Source organism: Ambystoma mexicanum, chromosome 5p (assembly GCF_040938575.1).
Source record: "Ambystoma mexicanum isolate Mex_15411 chromosome 5p, UKY_AmexF1_1, whole genome shotgun sequence".
In the NCBI taxonomy this organism is placed as follows: domain Eukaryota; kingdom Metazoa; phylum Chordata; class Amphibia; order Caudata; family Ambystomatidae; genus Ambystoma; species Ambystoma mexicanum.
In genome coordinates, this window is record NC_090930.1 from 105305631 (window position 1) to 105326306 (window position 20676).

General features: G+C 45.7%; 1 protein-coding gene across 10 annotated transcripts in view; it reads left to right on the forward strand.

The window, feature by feature from the left end:
- Positions 1 to 20676, forward strand: part of LOC138480764 (uncharacterized) — an 807842-nt gene that overhangs the window by 70989 nt on the left and 716177 nt on the right. The window lies entirely within an intron of this gene.

Here is a 20676-nt window from a genome sequence, read left to right on the forward strand (position 1 = left end):
TAGGTTTGGGAGCCTGGGGGAATTACAAATAAAGAAAAGGGTACTGGGGTTTGGGGGGAAGATGGTGGCAGGGGAGCTGACCGTCAGATGGCTTGGAACGCGAGCTTACACTGGCAGTTCAAGCCCGCGTTCCTAGCCCGCATCCTGTTACTAATGTTAATTAAGGCATTTCCAGACTGAATCACCACTTTTCTAATGTACTGAAAACTTAAGGACCCTTTTGTGAATTAAAAAAGTGGCAGTCTTTTAAGAAATGCTCACGGTGATAATGCTGCACACGCTGCCCCCACAATGAGGGATTTTAGCAGCTTTCGCTACTGGAAAGCACGTCTCCCACCCAAGACTTCCTCCCACCTCAGAATGGTGTGGCAGGAAACTGGAGGGAAGAACCTCAGCTTTCTACATGACTTTTTTTGTGTTCATGTCCAGACCGACAGTGTAAGGACATGGATTTGCTGGATGAAGAAAAGGATTGAGTGGATCTAATTCCTGCATTATAATGTTTGATTTGTCACTAGGAGTGGGGTGTATGACTAGGATTCTGACCATGGGAACGGCATACGTAGGTTTTCGTATGTTGGTCGGCACAAGTTTTTAAGGCATGTTGTTCCTTTTTTTTTAATGCACACTAGTAGATGGTGGCTTGGGTTATGATATGATATGATATAGCATTTATAACGCCCCTATGCACAAGTGTTTTAAGGCGCGAAGGTTAGGTATATAGGACATGAAGGGAGTGAGGTGTGGAGGGGGAACTTACCCCGCCTTTGGCAGTCAAATGTCTGGGAAAGAAATGTGGTAAATTTGTCTGTTCAAATGTAAGCCTAATTTGATGATTTTGGATTTTCCGCAATGAAAGCATAGTTTGTTGGAAATCCATCCGTTTTCCTTGAGGGATTTTCCAGCACTCTGCAGTGTAGTGATGTGCAGTTCAGTGTAGTGATGTGATTTTGGATAAGAATTTGTATAATTGTATTCAAGTTGAATTTGCCTTCACAGAAGGACCCCAGTATAGTGTCTGGTTTCCTAAACACATTGGACTGTTGAGACTATACTAACCTCTTGGTCCATGGCATTGTCGCCGCTTAAAAATCCAGTAATCCATCCGCCATAGGGGGGCGAGGGGCAGGCTTGAGGTGCTCAAGGCTGTGAACCAACTATCTTGGAAAAGGTTGGCGGATGCTTGTCTTCGACTGAGTACAGGCCATACATATTTGTTGAGCAAGCAAGCTTGTGGATTTGAACCGTATTTTGATATGGTTGTACCTCCCTTAAGAGGAGTATCCCAGGAGTAGCAGGTTTACAAGCAATTAGTCTGTTTCCAACTCCGCTACTTGCCCTGTATGTGGCTTTGACGATGAGAAGATCTTGCACTTTTGACTATTTTGTGATGGTTACAGTGCTATGAGGACGAGATATCGAATTGCATTGTTCAAGGTTTCTAATATCCGCCTCCCGGTTGTGGCGCTGGCCTTTTGCAGATCAGCGGCTGATTTAAATGCTCTATGTTTTATACTCATTTTATCCATCGAGCATGGCTGATTCTTAAACGATTACCTTCTGAGATATTTTATCCCATGCTTGTGTTTTATTGTTTTATCTGTAGACTTTGCATCCTTGATAGAATATATATTATTTAGTTTTATCTCTGATCTTTGGATCGTTGATGAATTGTAACCAGTTTTTGCATTGCTTCTATTATTGTGCTAAAGACTAAAAGTCAAATAAAGCTGGATTGAACTGAACTGAAAAGTCAAACAGAATTATGGTTGCATTATGGCTGTTGTCAATCAGCTTGAGGATGGAGTCTTCGATGCCAATTTGTGTGCCCTAAGTGCTCCACTGAGGCGATTGCCTGGTTATTCAAAGGGCCGGATGCCTACTGTGTGTTTAGTGTTTTGCTGTTGCTAATCTATTTAATCTTTCTAATGTTTTAGCTAGGAATGGTTGATTGAGCATTGGCCCATAGGTAGACCCAAGGGCAACCATTGCGTGGCCAGGCGAAAGGTAGTTGGATATGGTTATCACCTATTTGCCTGTTGCCTGGCCTACCCTTCTCAATCCTTGATTAAAGATTAATGCCCCAATGCCAGGCAAAGAATAATACCTCTGTTGTCCCCATTTTTGTTGTTCTCGTCATTGATTGTACATGCATTGATCTTGAATCTCTACCCACTTGCTTACTCTTCAACCAGCCACTTTCAGAGGCCTGCCTTTTTTAATTTGTTTTGGTTGCCACTGGCTTAGCTGTCCCAATTATTCTTCTCTTGTGACCTATTTTTATTCAGTGGTCGCTACTTGTCTCTATGCATTCTTTTTAGGAACTACTGGCCTAAATTTCCCTATTGTTTGTGAAAGGAAATCAACCCAAAAACCACCCATAAAAATAATCTAAAAAGACCAAATGATCACTGCACCTATTTGCAAGGGAAAATAAGGTTTATTACATGTAAAAGTTTTCAGACGGTCCCCTAGAACTGAACTGACATGCAGCTTGTCTTATGTCAAGAAGTTACATCTTTTATAGCACAGAAATTGCAAATTAACAATACTATGCATAATAATGGGTGCAACATAATCAATCCACCCTCATTGGCTACCACCTATAGAATATGCTAATCTCCCCCTGTAGTCGCTGGACCGATTGGCCATATCTAATCTAAACTCATTCCCCTAAACACATGGTGCCCTACATCATCATGATCAGATCCTGGTATGTGATTGCTGGGTTCCCATTATTGACATGAAACTTGTGCTTGGAAATAACAGATTGAAAAATCCCACTCAATTATGGCTAAATTCAGTGGGGGCGCAACACATTTTTTTGTCAAACATGGTAAAGGTGCTTTCTGTTAGGCAGAATCATATGCAGTACCCTTTGGGAGTGCCACACACAATTAAGACTTCAAGTGCAAGTACAAATTCACCTTTGGTACAAGCCTGTACTACACAGTAAAGTGGTAGCAATGGCTGAGCAGCCAGACTTATCTCAAGAGTAAAGTGAGCATTATCAACAGTTACACAAAGGACAGCAATTACTATGGTTCAAACAAACATTGACTCCAGGTTTCTGAGTAAAAGAATATACATTCATTCGCACATCAGTTTTAAAACAATTCACTGAGTAAAGCAGCAGAAAAATCACACTCTTAATACACTACACAACACCCAATAAATTCTGGACAAGTTAAACTCAAAATGAAGTGTCAGCAAACTGACAATACAGCAATTTAAAGGGAGGGAAAGACAAGTTTATACAAAATTAAGCAGCACCAACAAGTAAGTAGGCAGGGAAATCTAGAAAAGGCTTGCTACAATTACGATTCAAATCAATAGGCCTGGGTCAATGTTAATGGTACCGAGTCTTTGCAGAGGATCACACAGTTCAGAGTAATTCACGGTTAAGCCTTTGCCAAGAGTTCGAAACGAAGTAGGTCGGAAGAAAAGTTACTTTAAAGAGTAGAGAAGGACAAGCCCTCGGATTGGTGAAAGATTTTAAACACTTTCACTGCGGTCGAACGGAACAAGCAAACGGTTTAGAACAGTACCTTAAATGAATAAGAAGGCAAAAGCTGAGGCAGACGGTCCTGGCAGATCCTGCAGGCTCACAGTTCCTGAAGCAAGGGTCAGACTGACACGAAGTAGGAATGCTGGAGGGTCCTGCACTGCCCAGGGAAGAAACCAGCAGTAGAGCAAAGCAACGAATAAAAGGTGTGCTCCTTAAAACCCAAACAGGGTCTGAGAGACCTGGCTATCCAGTTCACTGCAACAATGTACAGCAAATTCTACCAGGGGAGGGAGGCCTAGCTTGGTGGTTGGCGAACTGATTGGTTCCACCAGCTCAAGGGAAGAAGATTCCTTGCAGATCTTCTCTGTCGTAGAAGTTTAGAGATTTGGACCCCCAACAGAACTTCACCGGGAGGTTCAGTCGTGGTAGTGGTCCTCTTCTTTCAACTTCTCTTTGGTTCTCTCGATCCAGTGGCAACCCTGCCTTCCTAGTCCCAGAGACCTGCTTTTATGCAGTTTGGCACAATTCACACAGCCTGGCTGTCAATCACACAGCAGGGTGGCTGTCCTGGCAGGACAGTCACCTAGCCAATCAAACCAGAATGCAACTTGGGTTTCCAAGGGAACCCTGTGCAGGGGGCCTAAAACCCCTCCCTCACATCCTGTTCCCCCAGACTTTCAGGTGCCAAAGGAGGGCTTCTGTGCAGAAACCCGCCAAAGGACAGTGAACAAAGGAACCAAACCTGGTTTGTCATGCAGAGTAAAACACGAGAAAGAACTTTACAAAAAGAAATGGCAGATAAACCCAGCCGGAACCAAATAAAAGTAAATGGGGTCCAAGATAGCATAAAACAGTACCAAGGCTATTTAAATAAACTGCGGTAGGAAAAATATGGTAGATACCACTGCCACCAGCCAAATCTTAAAGGGGAACAAAATAATGTTCCATGAGAGACAGACAAAAAAGGATAACTATTAACCCTTTCCAGTACTCTTTGTAAAATAGTTTGTACTGGATCTGTGATTTTAAAAAGACTAATAAAGTCAATGGCAACTTTACATGTTTTGAGAGACATTAGTCAGTCCCAGAATATGGAGTTTAAACTGGGAAGTCTGAAAAAGACAACTCTGTGTCACTGCACTAAAGGTGCTGTGTGACGCGCAGTAAAAGGATGATGCCTATGGAGTAGGTGAGGCTCCACAGTCTATGAACACAAAAATGTAAAACACACACAGCAAAACACATGTAAGAGTGGGACAAAAGGCTCACACTCTTACCAGGTGAAAAGAATAAATCCTAGAAATCCAGCAAAGCTGCTGAGGGACTCAGTAGGTAAGGGAAATTAGCCATTCTGGAGAATTCTCCCTAACAATCGTCCCTCCCCCCCCCCAGAGTAAGGCAAAGGAGGATTTAATCCACTCCTGGATGAATCTCTTCACTCTAGTTAGTTATAAACATCCTAGAGAGACCATCAGCATGTTGGTGGTGACATCCTGACCTGTGCTCAATGGTGAAATCAAACCCTTTCAGGCAGATTGACCATCTTAGAAGTTTTTGGTTCTCCCCTTTCATTTGCATTAACCATCTCAAGGGTTGGTAGTCTCTCTGAATCACAAAAGTAAATCCATACATGTATGGTCTAAACTTCTTCAGAGCCCACTCAATGGCAAAACACACAAGCTCTATGGTTGCCCACCTTTTTTCTGGTTCCTTCAGTTTCCTACTGATGAAGCAAATGGGGTGCTCCCTACCTTTCTCATCCAGTTGACTAAGGACTGCACCTATACCTGTATTGGATGCACCTGTCTGCACAATGAAAGGTTGGTGATAATCAGGAGCTCTTAGGACTGGAGCTTGACAAAGGGCTTTCTTCAGGATTTCAAAGGCTTGAGTGCACTCCTCTTTCCATCAAACCTTTTTAGGGAATTTTGGAGAGGAGGTTACATTCAAAGGAGAAGCTATGGACCCATAATTTTCAATGAAATTCCTGTAGTACCCAGTGAGACCTAGGAAGGCTCTCACTTGGGTTTGAGTAGTAGGGGTGGCCCAGTTTTGTATATCTTGTATTGTGATAGGCAATGTTCTTATTTCACCTCCTCCTACCTCATTACCAAGGTAGACCACTTTGCTCTGATCAATTTGACATTTGCTTGCCTTTATGGTCAGATGGACCTGCTCAAGAGCCTGCAAAACATATCCTAAGTGATCAACATGTTCTTTCCAAGTAGGGCTGAACACTGCAATGTCATCCAAGTATGCCATGCAGAAGTCCTCCATCCCATTCAGAACTTGATTGACCATCCTTTGGAATGTAGCAGGTGCATTCTTTAATCCAAAAGGCATAACCTTAAACTGGAAGAGGCCTGCTGGGGTTAAAAATGCAGTTTTCTCCTTGGCATGGGCTGTCAGGGCTATTTGCCAATAGCCTGACGTCAGATTAAATGTACTGAGGTACTTGGCAGCACTAAGTTTGTCCACCAGTTCATCTGTCCTTGGTAAAGGATAGGCATCAGTCTTAGTGACTGCATTTGGAGCTCTATAGTCAACACATAATCTCAACTCCTTGGATCCTGCCTTTGGTACTAGAACAACTGGACTAGACCATGGACTTGTAGACGGCTCTATAACCCTGAGATCAAGCATCTTGTTGACCTCTCCTTTAATGTGGGATCTCACATGTTCTGACATCCTGTAACCTCTTCTTTTCATAGGTAAACAGTCACCAGTTAGAATATCATGCTGGCCCCAATGGGGTCAAGCCTGGTGAAAGTAAAAACAGGGAGGCAAACTGATTCAACAGTGTTAGGGAGAATTCTCTGTTAAGGCTAATTTCCCAAACCTAGTGAGTCCCCAAGCAGCTTTGCTGGATTTTTGGGGTTTATTATTTTCTCCTGCTAAGAGTGAGACTCTTTTTCTCCCACTCTTAGACATGATTTGAGATATCCTTTGACTTTGCAATGTGTTTAATGGGCTATGGGGCCTTTTACTCCATAGGGTTTCATGTATTTTTGGTAAGTGTGTTACACAGCACCCTCAGTGCAGTAACACAGGGGTGTGCTAGTGACCCCCAAACATAGACTCCATACCATGGGACTGACTACTGTCTCCCAGGGCATGTAAAGTCACCATTGACTTTACTAGTCTTAAATTGGGAACAGAACCAGTACAAACCATCATATTGTGGAAGTACTAGTAGGGGTAATTAGATTGCCCCTGGGTCTGTTTTTCGAGGGGGCACTGTGCAGTCCCCCCTTGTCGAGTTTCTGGCTGGTGGCAGTGGTTACCACGCGAAATATTCCACCGGAATATTTCCTATGGGATTTTCCCATTCATTTTAAATGCACCATTTTTTGGTGCAATGTTAAAGATACCGCCGGGTTATTTATTTAATATTTGTTCCCCGGTTGGGTCTTTTTGCCAGGACCCGGTTTTAAAAGGGTGTTTGTGTTCGCCTCTGTAACTCCAACCCAAGTCGAGCCCTTTGTTCCACTTTTTGGCGGGCTTCTCCACAGAAGCCTCCAAAGGTGGTGCCACTCTGTCTGGGTCTACAGGATGTGTGGGAGGGGGGTTTAGGCACCCTGGACTGAGTTGCCTCGGCAACTCAAGTCACACTCTTGTGTGAATGGCCCAGTGGTGAGCCGCCCGGCTCACTACTTAGCATGTTTGAGTGACAGCTAGGACTGATGAATGGGGGTTTTCTGCATATAAGCAGGGCTTTGGGGACTGGAACTTCAGAAGTCGCCACCGGGCCAAAGAATCCAAAGAGGGAGAAGCTGAGCCGACCAGCTACGACGACACCGACGGTGGAGCCCTGCTGAACCGTCTCACCACTTCCCAACGACAGAGAAGATCTTGATCTCGGAGAGTCTTCTTCCTCTGAGCTGGTGGGGATAATCAGTTTGCCCTCTTTTTCGCCTTCCTGGATCGTCTTGTGGTCGAATCGCCCGTGCCAAGCACCCCGGCGGCTGGATAGCCACGCTTCACCACTAGCGCGAATAAAAGGGTAGTACCTTTTAACCGGGAAACTCCGCGGCTGGTTTCTTCCCTGGCAGTGCAACGACCTCCAGCTTTCCTCCACGTCGAGATCTCCTCTTCCCATGGACGAAGCACCAATTTGCACCCGCTGCCAGGAACAACTGCCCCTGCTGGAGCTTTCTCACCATTTCAGGTACTGAGTCCCGCCTGGTCTCCCTTGCAACAGACTGTTCAAGGTGTCCTGTAAATCCTTGATTTTCTATCCTGGGGTGACGTGGGACCTACTAACTAACATTTCCTGACTTGAGCCAACCCTTTTTGAACTCTTTGCAATGACTCTTTAAAAGTACTATTCAACTGTGTGATCTTGGACACGTTCCGCCTTGCTCTCTTCAAGAGTGGGCCTGGCCTATGACTTTCTTGCTCCTCAGTAGATTCTGCCTTTTCTGACTTGCTCAAGTTCTCCTAAAGTGTTGGCATTGTGTATGTTCCTAATTCTGCCTTTTTCCCTCCCTTTTTAATTAACTTATTGGCGCTCACCTCTGTCTGAAAATAAGTGGTGTTTTAACTAAGACTTGTTCAATAAGTGATCAGGGATGTATATATATTAATAGTGACTGTGTTTGAACTTGCTTGCCATATTAGTGTTAGTGTATTTTACAAAGTGTGTTTATAAATAAATAAGTATATACTTTTATACCCAAGCTCTGGTCAGTGTTTGCTTGAGCTACTGTATTTTGGTACCTATCTTGTATACTCTATATACTGTCTAACTCTTCTTGAGAGAAGTCTGGCTGCTCAGCCACAGCTACCTGGTAAATCTGGGTGGTACAGACTGCTACCAATTGGGTTTACTGCCAACACCTGTAGTCTTAAGCCTTTTGCAGTGGTCCCTAAGGGAACTGCACAGGTTTCTGCCTAACAAACAGAAACTTGCATTCATCCTGCTGTTCAGATGTCAGATTAGAAGAGAGATTAAATCCTTCTATCTTCTCATCCAAAACTTGGCCTCTGCGTAGGTCAGGTAGAGGTTGGCTCTCCTCCTCTTGAGCTGAAACTAGAAGCAAAGCTCCCACTCCTGGTCTCGAGACATATGCCTTCAAATGGTGGGTGTGAAAGACTCTCTAATAATAATAATAATTAGGCATTTATATAGCGCTACAAACCCTTGGGTATCTGAGCGCTGCTTATTATTACCCACAGTGTGTGGTGCTCATTTATCGACCTCGGAAGGATGAAAGGCTGAGTTTGGCCCTGCCAGGATTCGAACCTGCGTTAACAGGCTCTGAACAGATGTCAAAGCGAGCGCTCTACTTGCTGTGCCACTTGACCGGCTTACTCTGAGAGCCTCCTTATGTCTGCCTAAGTCCAACAGATAGTTCACCTCTCAAAGTTTGCCCACAACCTTGAAGGGTCCTATCCAGTTGTCCTTCAAGGCCCTCTGCCTTGTTGGCACCATAACTAGTACAAGCTGACCTTGAATCAACTCAACCATGTTGGCCTTCTGGTCATGCCAATGTCTGACCAGAGCCTGGTCTTTCAAGTTGTCACTTGCTTCTGCCATTATGTGTGACATTCTCCTCCGGAGACCTATCACATAGTCAGTCACTTTGACTGGCTTGGGGGAAGGAGCACTCTCCAACCCCTCTTTAATCAGGACCAATGGACCTCTGACTGGATGGCCATAAAGAAGTTCAAAGGGACTGTATCCAACACCCTCCTAAGGGACTTCTCTATAAGCAAAGAGAATGCATGGCAGTATAAGGTCCCACTTTCTTTTAAGGAGTTCCTCTAAAGCACCTATCATGTTCTTTATAGTACGATTAAACTTCTCTACCCGTCCATTTGTCTGCGGATGGTAGGCTGTAGAGAACTTGTAAGTGACACCACAGTTTTTCCACATGGCTTGCATGTAGTGGGACATAGAACTGGATCCCCTGTCAGATATCACTTCCTTAGGAAAACCTACACTGGTAAAAATACCAAGTAGAGCCTTAGCCACAGTCTGAGCCGTAACAGTCCTCATAGGTATTGCTTCAGGATACCTAGTAGCATGGTCTACTGCAACCAGGATAAACCTGTTTTCTGAAGATGTGGGGGGGTCAAGGGGACCAACAATGTCAATGCCCACCCTCTCAAAAGGAGCTCCCACCACTGGGAGAGGCACCAAGGGTGCCACATTCTTGGCTCCACTCTTGCCAGAGGTCTGGCAAGTGGGACAGCTCCTACAGAATTTGTCAACTTCTTATCCCATCTTAGGCCAGTAGAAGTATAAGGACAGCCTTTCCTTGGTCTTTTTGAAACTCAAATGACCAGCCAAAGGTATCTCATGAGCCAACTCTAGGAACTGCAGTGTGTTTTCTAGGGGCACTACAAGTATTTTGCAATCCCCAGGGATAGACTCAGTTGGTTCACTGTAGAAGAGGCCATCTTCCCAGTGCTACCTATGCTTCCCAGGCTCTTGCCCATTGAGCTGAGAAGCTGCCTGTAGGCAAAGACCTTCAAGAGTAGGACACTCTCTTTGTCCTCTGCTGAAGTCTGCCCTGTTGGGTCCACCTTCTGCCAGTAAAGACGGCAGCTCAAGATGGTCAACAGGATCCAGATCTCCAACTAGAGTTATGTCTTCTTCCAGATCTGAATCTTCAGAAGCTGGCTCAACCACAGATGTTTGTACCTCACACTCAGCCTCAGCAGGTGGAGGAGTCAAAGGTGTGACTTTGGACAATCTTGGGATGTCCTTGTTGGTAGCACAGGGTTGCTATCTGCTTTCTTCCTGGAGGTCTTGGGTTTCCCCAGTTCCCCTGGAGAGCCTCTGAAGGTCCTCTTCCTTGCAGGCCTAGTGAGCTCCTGTTTTCTTTTACTGGAAGGCCTGGGGGTACTATACACAAATCCAAGAGTTTTCAGGTCATTACCCAACAGGACTCTCCCAGGCACTTCACTCTGCACACTAACAGGTATTTCGACAGTCATATCTGTTAGGGAGAATTCTCCAGAATTGCTAATTTCCCTTACCTACAGAGTCCTTTGGCAGTTTTGCTGGATTTCTAGGATTTATTTTTCTCACCTGGCAAGAGTGTGAGCCTTTTTTCCCACTCTTACATGTGTTTTGCTGTGTGTGTCTAACATTTTCTTGTGTGCATAGACTGTGGAGCCTCACCTACTCCACAGGCATCATCTTTTCACTGGCTTTGAGACTGGCTTTGTATTGGTCTAGGCTTTGGGGTACTCTAGGGTTGGGGAAATATATGGATGCAGTGGCCCACATTTTAACAGCTGATGGTGGGAAAAGTTTATTGTGGTTGTTACATTTAAAGACAACTCTCACAGATCTAGATTTGTTTTAATCTGCGGCAAAATCTGACACTTCTCGATAAAAATGCTGCCACTGTTCTACTCAGGAACACAATGAAATAGGCACGTTTGAGGCAATGGTCAGGCATTCAACATCTGAAACATAAGCCTTGCTTTGGTTTTGGGGCTACTTAAACTGAATTACACCTTCTTATGTCCATACCTGGTACTTGGAATTTAGGTTTCGCATTTTCAGGGTCGGTGCTTCATTTACAATGAATTGGGATACTTCAAACACTGAAACGTGTTCCCGATGCAGGTGGCATGAAGAATCTGTGTCTCATTTTTTATTGTTCTGTCATGGGTGTAGGAAATGGGAGGAGTAGGTGGGCAATCCCTCCACAATTTTAAGTGGGGGTGAGGAGTACAATATGTTTTATCCCCCCCAGAATCTGGAGCAAGTTCAGAGAAAGGCTGTTTATTTTTCCAATTGGGAAGCATAGCCTTCTGTTCAGAAACCTGCCTTTCTTTTCCCAAGTGTTGGAAATGTAAACATGCTGTGCTTTCCTTCCTTTGGATTGCCCATTAAGGTCAATGTTCTGTGGAGTAGGGGGTGAGCCGGCGCATAGCTGGATGCTGCTGCACCCTCTCCAATCTTCCTGCCAGAGGCTGGAGGGCAAATCTGAGAAATCAAAGGCATTCATCAGAGCATCTTTTCAAAAGTTGTGAAAAGATATTAATGTTAATCTGCAAAGGCACTAAGTCATCATTGGGCCTCATTACGAGTCAGCCGGTCCGGTTTAACAAATGGGGATTTGCGGGCAGAATGGTGCACAAATCCCTGTTTTTCGGCACAAATAATTCCATGAATCAGCCCCTATGAGTCATGGCAGTTCCTTCAACTGGGTTTAAGGATACATGTTGTATCATGGAATGTGAGTGGAATTAATGGCCTGATAAAGAGAAAAAAGGTACTGTCTCATTTGCGCCATTTGAAGGTGGATATTGCTCTCCTTCAGGAGACACATCTGGTAGAGGCAGAGGCACAACAAATGTGTAGGGGTTTGGTAGGGCAAGTCTTTGGCCCTTATTACAAGCTTGGCGGAGGACCACGGTGCTATTAGCACCATGGTCCATGCCGCTAAGGTTACGATTCCACCATGGTGGATGGCGGAATTACCGCCCCATTCCAAGGTGAGTGGGGCGGAAATTCCCCATTCACCATTTGCCCTTCCCCATTCCCATTTTTGCCCCCATAGGGCATAATGGGAATGGGGAAGGCGCTAATTACGGCACCATAAATTACGGTGCCGTAATTAGCTCCAAAGTCCCTTTGCAGGTTGGATTTTTAACGCCTGCTAAAAGGACACTTGTAATCAGGCATTAAGGGTTAACGGCGCCGACGGCGCTGTTAAACCCTTAATGCCTGAGTTGTAATGAGGGCCTTTCATTCATCACATTCGTCGAGTTCCAGGAGCGTGATGATTTTAATTTGAAATTATTCTCCAGGAGTCATTTTTTGGTTTTGTTTCAGTCTCCACGAGTCATTTTAGTCATTTTGGCTTCTCACAGTGACAACGATAGTCGACTAGTCTCAGTGACCTTGCGGAACATGGACCTAGTCATGTTGGTCTGTAATATTTATGCCTGGGTCGGAAACAGTGGAGCCTTATTTGATGATATGGGACAACATTTACAAAGCCCAAGGAGCAAAATATCTTACTGGGCAGGGGGGTTTAATGCGGTACTGGATCCATTTCTGGATAGTAGCCAGAGATATAGGGACGGGAGAAAGAAAGAAAGAGGGACTTTGGGCCTGCTCATGAATGATTTTAGATTGTTGGACATATGGAGATTGGAACATCCTACTGGTAGGGAATTTACTTTTCACTCAGGGGCACATGACATATTTTCAAGAATAGATAATATTCTGATGTCAGGATTGGTGTCAGAGAACTTCCAAAAATGTGAGATCGAAAATATCATGGCCCTAGATCATGCACCAGTAGCGATGCCTTTATCATTGACTTACTGTCATGATCTCTGCTTCCAAAAGGTCAGGGTTTTCCCAACTCCCTTGGAAGCAGATTCATAACCCAGGTTCCGAGTGCCAACCAGTCCCAATTGGGACCTTTTGGACCCAGTCCTTGCGCCAGTGGCACCAGGCTCATAAATATGCCCAGTCCCAGCGCTGGAAGCGCTGGGCTCATAATGCTTGGGTGGACTTACCTGCAGCAGACCATGCTGCTTACTTGCCTGCCAGTTGAGCCTCTGATCCTCTTCTGTTTGGAACTTCTTTTCCTGTTGGGTGGGGCAGGAGCCACTCCCTAGGTTCAGAACACTGGAACTCTTCTGGAAAGCAGGAACTCTTTTCTTACCTAGGCGTGGCTGTGGAAGGAGACACCTAAGCACTACAGGAGGCTATTTAAACCACACCCGATGGATGAATCTTGCTTTGCGTTATTCTGCATCCTCTGCAGCAGAACGCTCATCGTGTCTTCTGCATCTGATCCTGGGCCTAAGGAAAAAGGCTTACCATCCTGAATCCAGTCTTCAGCAACACCTATAAAGACAAGAAAGAACAGGTTAGCATTACGGTCTTCAGTGACAGCTCTTCACTTACCAGGGCCATCGGCTGTCACCAACGCCTCGCGCTGCATTCTGAAAGACAAAGGCTTACCTACTCTTCGTGAACTCCGGAGGTCTTCACACTGCATTCCGGCATCTGAAAGACAAAAGCTTACCAACTCTTCGCACGCTCCGGAGGCCTTCGGCGCTGCATCCCGCATCTGAAAGACAAAACAAGGTGCGTTTAAAGACATTGGGGAACTTTAATACTCACGTGCCATTACTCCTTCCCACATCTAACCCAGTGGGTATTCCGGCACCCTGCAGCCGCTCCAAACTTGTACCTGCAAAATAAAAAGACAGTTAGAGCGCATCGTGAAGCAGGCAACAAGCGCTTACTTACGTGCTTCCAGGCGCTTCTATTCATCACACGGGCTCCATCTTCAACTCACTTCAGCCCGTCATCCACCATCGCCGGAACCCTGCAAAACAAGAGACATCATTACTAAAGACTTTAAAGACATTAGAATTACTCGAAACTTACCGTTCGTGCAGTAAACGACGGACAGCAGTCCTCTGAAGTCAAGAGGCCTGCTCCCCTTATCCAGTGAAGAAACTGGTTACAGCACCCTGCCCCGAGGCAGATGGAGAGCACAGCGTTTACTTACCTAAGGTGAGAGCGTTAACGTTCGGGGTTCTACAGGAGAAGAGAAAGGGAAGAAGAGAGAGACATTCAATAACCCAGTTCATTAATCCCATATTTTCTATCTGCAGACATCTTACCCTTTGAGTCAAACATACAGTGCACAGAGGTCCAGCCCAAAGAGCCAGCCGTGTGTTACACGTCACCTTTGAAGATACGGTATACGCCCAGTCAAGACCGGCGCCTCTACGGGAATCAGGTGAGCGTTACAGAACGCAAAGCCTAACACAAAACTCCGTCCAGGCGCTATGGAAACCTCGGATACCGACCAACTAGCCCAGTTACTTGGGGAACTAAGGGCAGAAGTGCATGCAGCCCGTCAGGAAACGAACGCTCTAAGAAGGGAACTGATTATTTCCAAGGAGCGAACAGATGATCTCGCTAGACAATTGCTACAGTCACAAGCCGGACAGACCCCGTTACCCGCATCTGGGGGAAATCTTCCTCCTACATCCTCTATGAATCCAGTGCAGATCAACCTACCTGGGAATGTACCTCTGGCTCCGCCCGAACGATTTTCTGGTGACCCAAAGAGGTTTGCAGTATTTATCAATCAGTGTCGGTTGCATTTCTTATGCCGGACAGCAGCCTTTCCAAATGATCAAGCTAAAGTAGCTTTCGTGCTTTCGTACCTCAGTGGCAATGCGGCAGACTGGTCGATCCCTCTAGTAAATCAAGATGATCCGGTCCTCCATGATTTTCAAGCTTTTCAGCTCAGTATGGACAAACTGTTCGCAAGACATTCACAGGGGCAGGCCTTGGACAATGAGCTTCTTTCGTTGCAACAAGGTAATCAAGACCTTTTGGTTTATATTGCGTCTTTCAACAGACTGATAGTGGAAACTCAATGGCCTGAGGACAAAAGGATTACGCTGTTTTATAGAGGTCTACGTGGAGAGCTCAAAGATGTGTTAGCCCAAGTAGTGAATCCCCCACAAGATTGTTCGGACTATATAGACTTAGTCGTTCAAATAGATCACAGACTGCAGAACAGGAAGGCCGATCGTTCCAAGTTTGATGCTCGAGTATTTTCCAAACCGCCAACTCCTTCCAAAGGAGTAGACTCCGGGGAACCCATGCAAATAGGGGGTCTGAAAGGTCCTCTAACACAAAAGGAGCGGGAAAGGAGAAAACAGTTGCAACTATGCCTCTATTGCGGAAACTCAGGGCACTTTCTTCGAGACTGTCCGGTGAAACCTGCTAAGAAGGCAGTAGGAGCTGCAGTTACCAAAGTTACAAACTCTGAGCAGGGAAACGACCGCGCCCGACAAGAATAGAGGTCCTCTTGCCGAGCGTGAAAACCAGTTCCGTGACCTCGCATTTCGTGATACCTATGGTCCTCATTAGCCCTGATAATCCGGATCGATTACATGCAATTGAAGCTTACGTCGACAGCGGTGCCATCGGCAATTATGTGGATCATGAAATGGTTTTGAGGATGAATCTAACTCCTTGTCCCAAGGCTGTAAAGGACGTCATTACTACGGTGGATGGTACGGAGATAGCCTCCGGGCCAGTAACGCATACCACTCAAGAAGTGACGCTAATAAGTCAAGATGGACACCATGAGAAGATCGTGTTCGATGTGATCAAGGTCCCTCAGTTTCAGATTATTAAAGGAATACCTTGGTTGGAGAAACACAATCCTCTGATCGATTGGCGAGCAAGAACGGTCCAGTTTCCAGAATGTGTCTCTACTTGTCACCCTCCACCTGGTGTTGCACTGGTAGCAATTTCTTCAGAGACTCCCCAGTTACCTCCCGAATACCTAGAATACCAAGATGTTTTCCGGAAGGATCAGGCTAACTCTCTACCTCCTCATAGGTCTTATGACTGCCAGATAGACCTGATACCTGGATCTACTCCTCCTTGTAGTAGAATGTATGCCCTCACCGAGCCTGAGAACCTTCACCTTCGACAATACCTGGATCAATACCTGGCAAATGGGTTTATTCGTCCTTCCAAGTCCCCTGCTTCTTCAGCTTTGTTCTTCGTTCCAAAAAAGGAAGGAGACCTTAGAACTTGTATAGATTATCGCTCCCTGAACCAGATCACCGTTAAGAATAGATATCCGTTACCTTTGATCCCTGAACTCCTGGACCAAGTCAGAAAAGCATGCATATATACAAAGCTGGATCTTAGAGGAGCTTACCACTTGGTACGAGTAAAAGAGGGCGATGAATGGAAGATGGCCTTCCGCACCAAGTATGGGCTATTTGAATATCAGGTCATGCCCTTCGGACTTTGCAATGCCCCGGCCGCCTTTCAATATTTTATGAACGATGTCCTCAGAGAGCTCATAGATGTGTGTGTTGTTGTTTACATTGACGACATCCTCGTTTATTCTTCATCGGAATCTGAACATCGGAAACACGTGAAAATGGTCCTCGAAAGATTGCGTCAACACAAACTTTTCGCTAAGTTGGAAAAATGTGTTTTCAACGTGACTGAAGTTGAATTCTTGGGATTCATATTATCACCTGGCGGAGTGCGTATGGATTCAAAGAAGGTCGATGCAGTTCTCAAATGGCCATCACCATCCTCCGTAAAAGGTGTGCAAAGCATGTTAGGCTTCGCTAACTTTTACCACAGGTTTATCCCCGAATTCTCTCGAATAGTCCAGCCCATCACTGCCCTGTTAAAGAAAAACAAACGTTTTGAATGGTCTACCGAGGCGGAACAAGCTTTCCAGGATTTGAAGACTAAATTTATCTCTGCACCAATCTTAAAACACCCTTGCCCCGAACTCCCCTACATCGTGGAAACTGATGCTTCAAGCCTTGCCATGGGGGCAGTTCTATCACAAAAGGACCCGGTAACCAATCAGTTGCATCCCGTGGCATTTTGCTCCCGCAAATTCTCGCCTCCTGAAATCAATTACACGATTACTGACAAGGAACTTCTGGCTATCAAGTCTGCCTTTAAGGCTTGGCGGCATTATCTGCTGGGGGCCCGACACACCGTTACTGTGATTACGGATCACCGAAACCTGCAATATTTGAAAACCGCAAAAGCCCAATCCTCTAGACAACTCCGTTGGGCATTATTCTTTACCGAGTTTGACTTCATAATTACCTATCGACCTGGTACAAAAAACGGTAAAGCTGATGCCCTTTCTCGGATGGGAGTGGAAGAACACTTGATCAACCCTAAACCTGTACCAATCATTCCCGATCAAAGAATTCTGGGTGTAATCGCCACACAATCCATAGAGGAAGTTAAGGATAAAGCCAGGCAACTTGTAACTCCAGCAGACATACAGAATTGGCATCTGCAAGGAAAGGACTTTGCAGTAAAGGACAACTTATTGTATTTCCAAGAACGATTATATCTACCCAGCACAGATTTACAGAAAGAAGTAATCTCTTGTTATCACGATTCTTTAATGGAAGGACATCCCGGTATAGCCAAGACCTCAGAAAAGATCAAGCGCTACTTCTGGTGGCCGTCTTGGAAAAAAGATATCAGAGACTTTATAATGTCCTGTGGAGTATGCGCCCAAAACAAGAGTCAAAAGGAAAGACCAGCAGGCCTCTTACGCCCTATTGACATCCCACCTCGCCCTTGGCATACGCTTTCTATGGACTTCATCACCGATCTACCTCCATGCTCCGGATACAATACGATTCTAGTAATTGTGGACTTATTCTCCAAGATGGCGCATTTCATTCCGCTCAAAGGCTTGCCAACAGCAGCAACTCTGGCCCAAGAATTTCTCGAAAACATCGTCCGACTGCACGATTTTCCTTCGGTTCTAATTTCGGATCGAGGTAGTCAATTTATTTCTCATTTTTGGCAAAGTTGCTGTCGGTCGGCTCAAATTGATGTGAGACTATCGACCAGTCACCACCCTCAGACCGACGGACAAACCGAGAGGACCAATCAAACTCTGGAACAGTATTTACGCTGCATGCTGCAACAAACTGAAAAAACTTGGAAAGACATCCTTTGGATAGCCGAATATGCCTACAATAACTCTGTCCATTCGGGAACTGGGAAAACCCCGTTTTTTCTTTTGTACGGCAGTCACCCTCGAACCTCGGAGTTGGATCCCCTCCAAGATCTTGAAACACCAGCAGTAGACTACCTGCATTCTACAATCACCCAAGCCTTTAAGGAAGCTGTTTCTCACCTTCAAAGGGCTAAAGAACAATACAAGAAAGGAGCAGATCAACATCGGAAGGAAGCCCCTCAATATCGAGTAGGGGATCAAGTCTGGTTATCCACCAAATATCTACCTCTAAAAGGGCCACGCACATTCAACCCAAGATACCTTGGTCCCTATTCCATCACTACCATAGTAAACCCAGTAGCGGTCAAGTTGGACTTGCCCCCGCACATGAAGATACATCCGGTCTTCCACGTCTCTCTATTAAAACCCGTGCAACCTCAAACCCGACTAACTAAATCTCCAAAACCTATCCTAGTTGATGGGGAACTCGAGTTTGAAGTCAAAAGCATTCTGGACTCCAAGATCTCCAAATCTAAACTATTTTACCTAATTGACTGGAAAGGCTACGGCCCCCAAGAGAGATCCTGGGAACCTGCTGAATATGTCCACGCTCCTCGCCTAATCAAAAGATTTCACCGAACATTTCCTGACAAGCCAAAACCCCCGGAGAAGCCCGGTTTGGGAGGGGCCTTGAGGGGGGGTACTGTCATGATCTCTGCTTCCAAAAGGTCAGGGTTTTCCCAACTCCCTTGGAAGCAGATTCATAACCCAGGTTCCGAGTGCCAACCAGTCCCAATTGGGACCTTTTGGACCCAGTCCTGGCGCCAGTGGCACCAGGCTCATAAATATGCCCAGTCCCAGCGCTGGAAGCGCCGGGCTCATAATGCTTGGGTGGACTTACCTGCAGCAGACCATGCTGCTTACTTGCCTGCCAGTTGAGCCTCTGATCCTCTTCTGTTTGGAACTACTTTTCCTGTTGGGTGGGGCAGGAGCCACTCCCTAGGTTCAGAACACTGGAACTCTTCTGGAAAGCAGGAACTCTTTTCTTACCTAGGCGTGGCTGTGGAAGGAGACACCTAAGCACTACAGGAGGCTATTTAAACCACACCCGATGGATGAATCTTGCTTTGCGTTATTCTGCATCCTCTGCAGCAGAACGCTCATCGTGTCTTCTGCATCTGATCCTGGGCCTAAGGAAAAAGGCTTACCATCCTGAATCCAGTCTTCAGCAACACCTATAAAGACAAGAAAGAACAGGTTAGCATTACGGTCTTCAGTGACAGCTCTTCACTTACCAGGGCCATCGGCTGTCACCAACGCCTCGCGCTGCATTCTGAAAGACAAAGGCTTACCTACTCTTTGTGAGCTCCGGAGGTCTTCACACTGCATTCCGGCATCTGAAAGACAAAAGCTTACCAACTCTTCGCACGCTCCGGAGGCCTTCGGCGCTGCATCCCGCATCTGAAAGACAAAACAAGGTGCGTTTAAAGACATTGGGGAACTTTAATACTCACGTGCCATTACTCCTTCCCACATCTAACCCAGTGGGTACTCCGGCACCCTGCAGCCGCTCCGAACTTGTACCTGCAAAATAAAAAGACAGTTAGAGCGCATCGTGAAGCAGGCAACAAGCGCTTACTTACGTGCTTCCAGGCGCTTCTATTCATCACACGGGCTCCATCTTCAACTCACTTCAGCCCGTCATCCACCATCGCCGGAACCCTGCAAAACAAGAGACATCATTACTAAAGACTTTAAAGACATTAGAATTACTCGAAACTTACCGTTCGTGCAGTAAACGACGGACAGCAGTCCTCTGAAGTCAAGAGGCCTGCTCCCCTTATCCAGTGAAGAAACTGGTTACAGCACCCTGCCCCGAGGCAGATGGAGAGCACGGCGTTTACTTACCTAAGGTGAGAGCGTTAACCTTCGGGGTTCTACAGGAGAAGAGAAAGGGAAGAAGAGAGAGACATTCAATAACCCAGTTCATTAATCCCATATTTTCTATCTGCAGACATCTTTCCCTTCGAGTCAAACATACAGTGCACAGAGGTCCAGCCCAAAGAGCCAGCCGTGTGTTACACGTCACCTTTGAAGATACGGTATACGCCCAGTCAAGACCGGCGCCTCTACGGGAATCAGGTGAGCGTTACACTTACACGTCCGAAAGATCACATATATGGAGAATGAACACATCAGTGTTGGAGGATGAGACTTTGAGGGAAGTGCTAGTGCGTGAGACGGAGGAGTTCAATGCATTAAATAAAATGGGGAAGTAGAAGTGGACACGGAGTGGGGACCTTCAAGTGTGTTATGCATGGGGTTTTAATGATGCTCTCTGGGTTTGAACATAGAGAGAAGACAGATGAGCCTGGGCTTGCTGCCATGAGTGCATCTGTAAAATAGGTGATGAGGCTATAGGATGAAAGGAATAAGAGAAAACCCTATGAATTGAAATACGAATTGAACAGGCACCTGAGTGAAATTGCAAAGAGGTCACTGTTTAGAACAAGGTGTTGTTACTATGAAGGAATTGAGAAGTGTAGCCGTTTGCTGGCACACCGTCTGAGAGTGGTTGCTGGAAGTAAGACTATTTGTGTGATTGAAAAGAGTGAGAGTCGGATTACCTACGACCCCGTAGAGATAAACAGTGAAATTGGAGATTTTTATGAGATACTG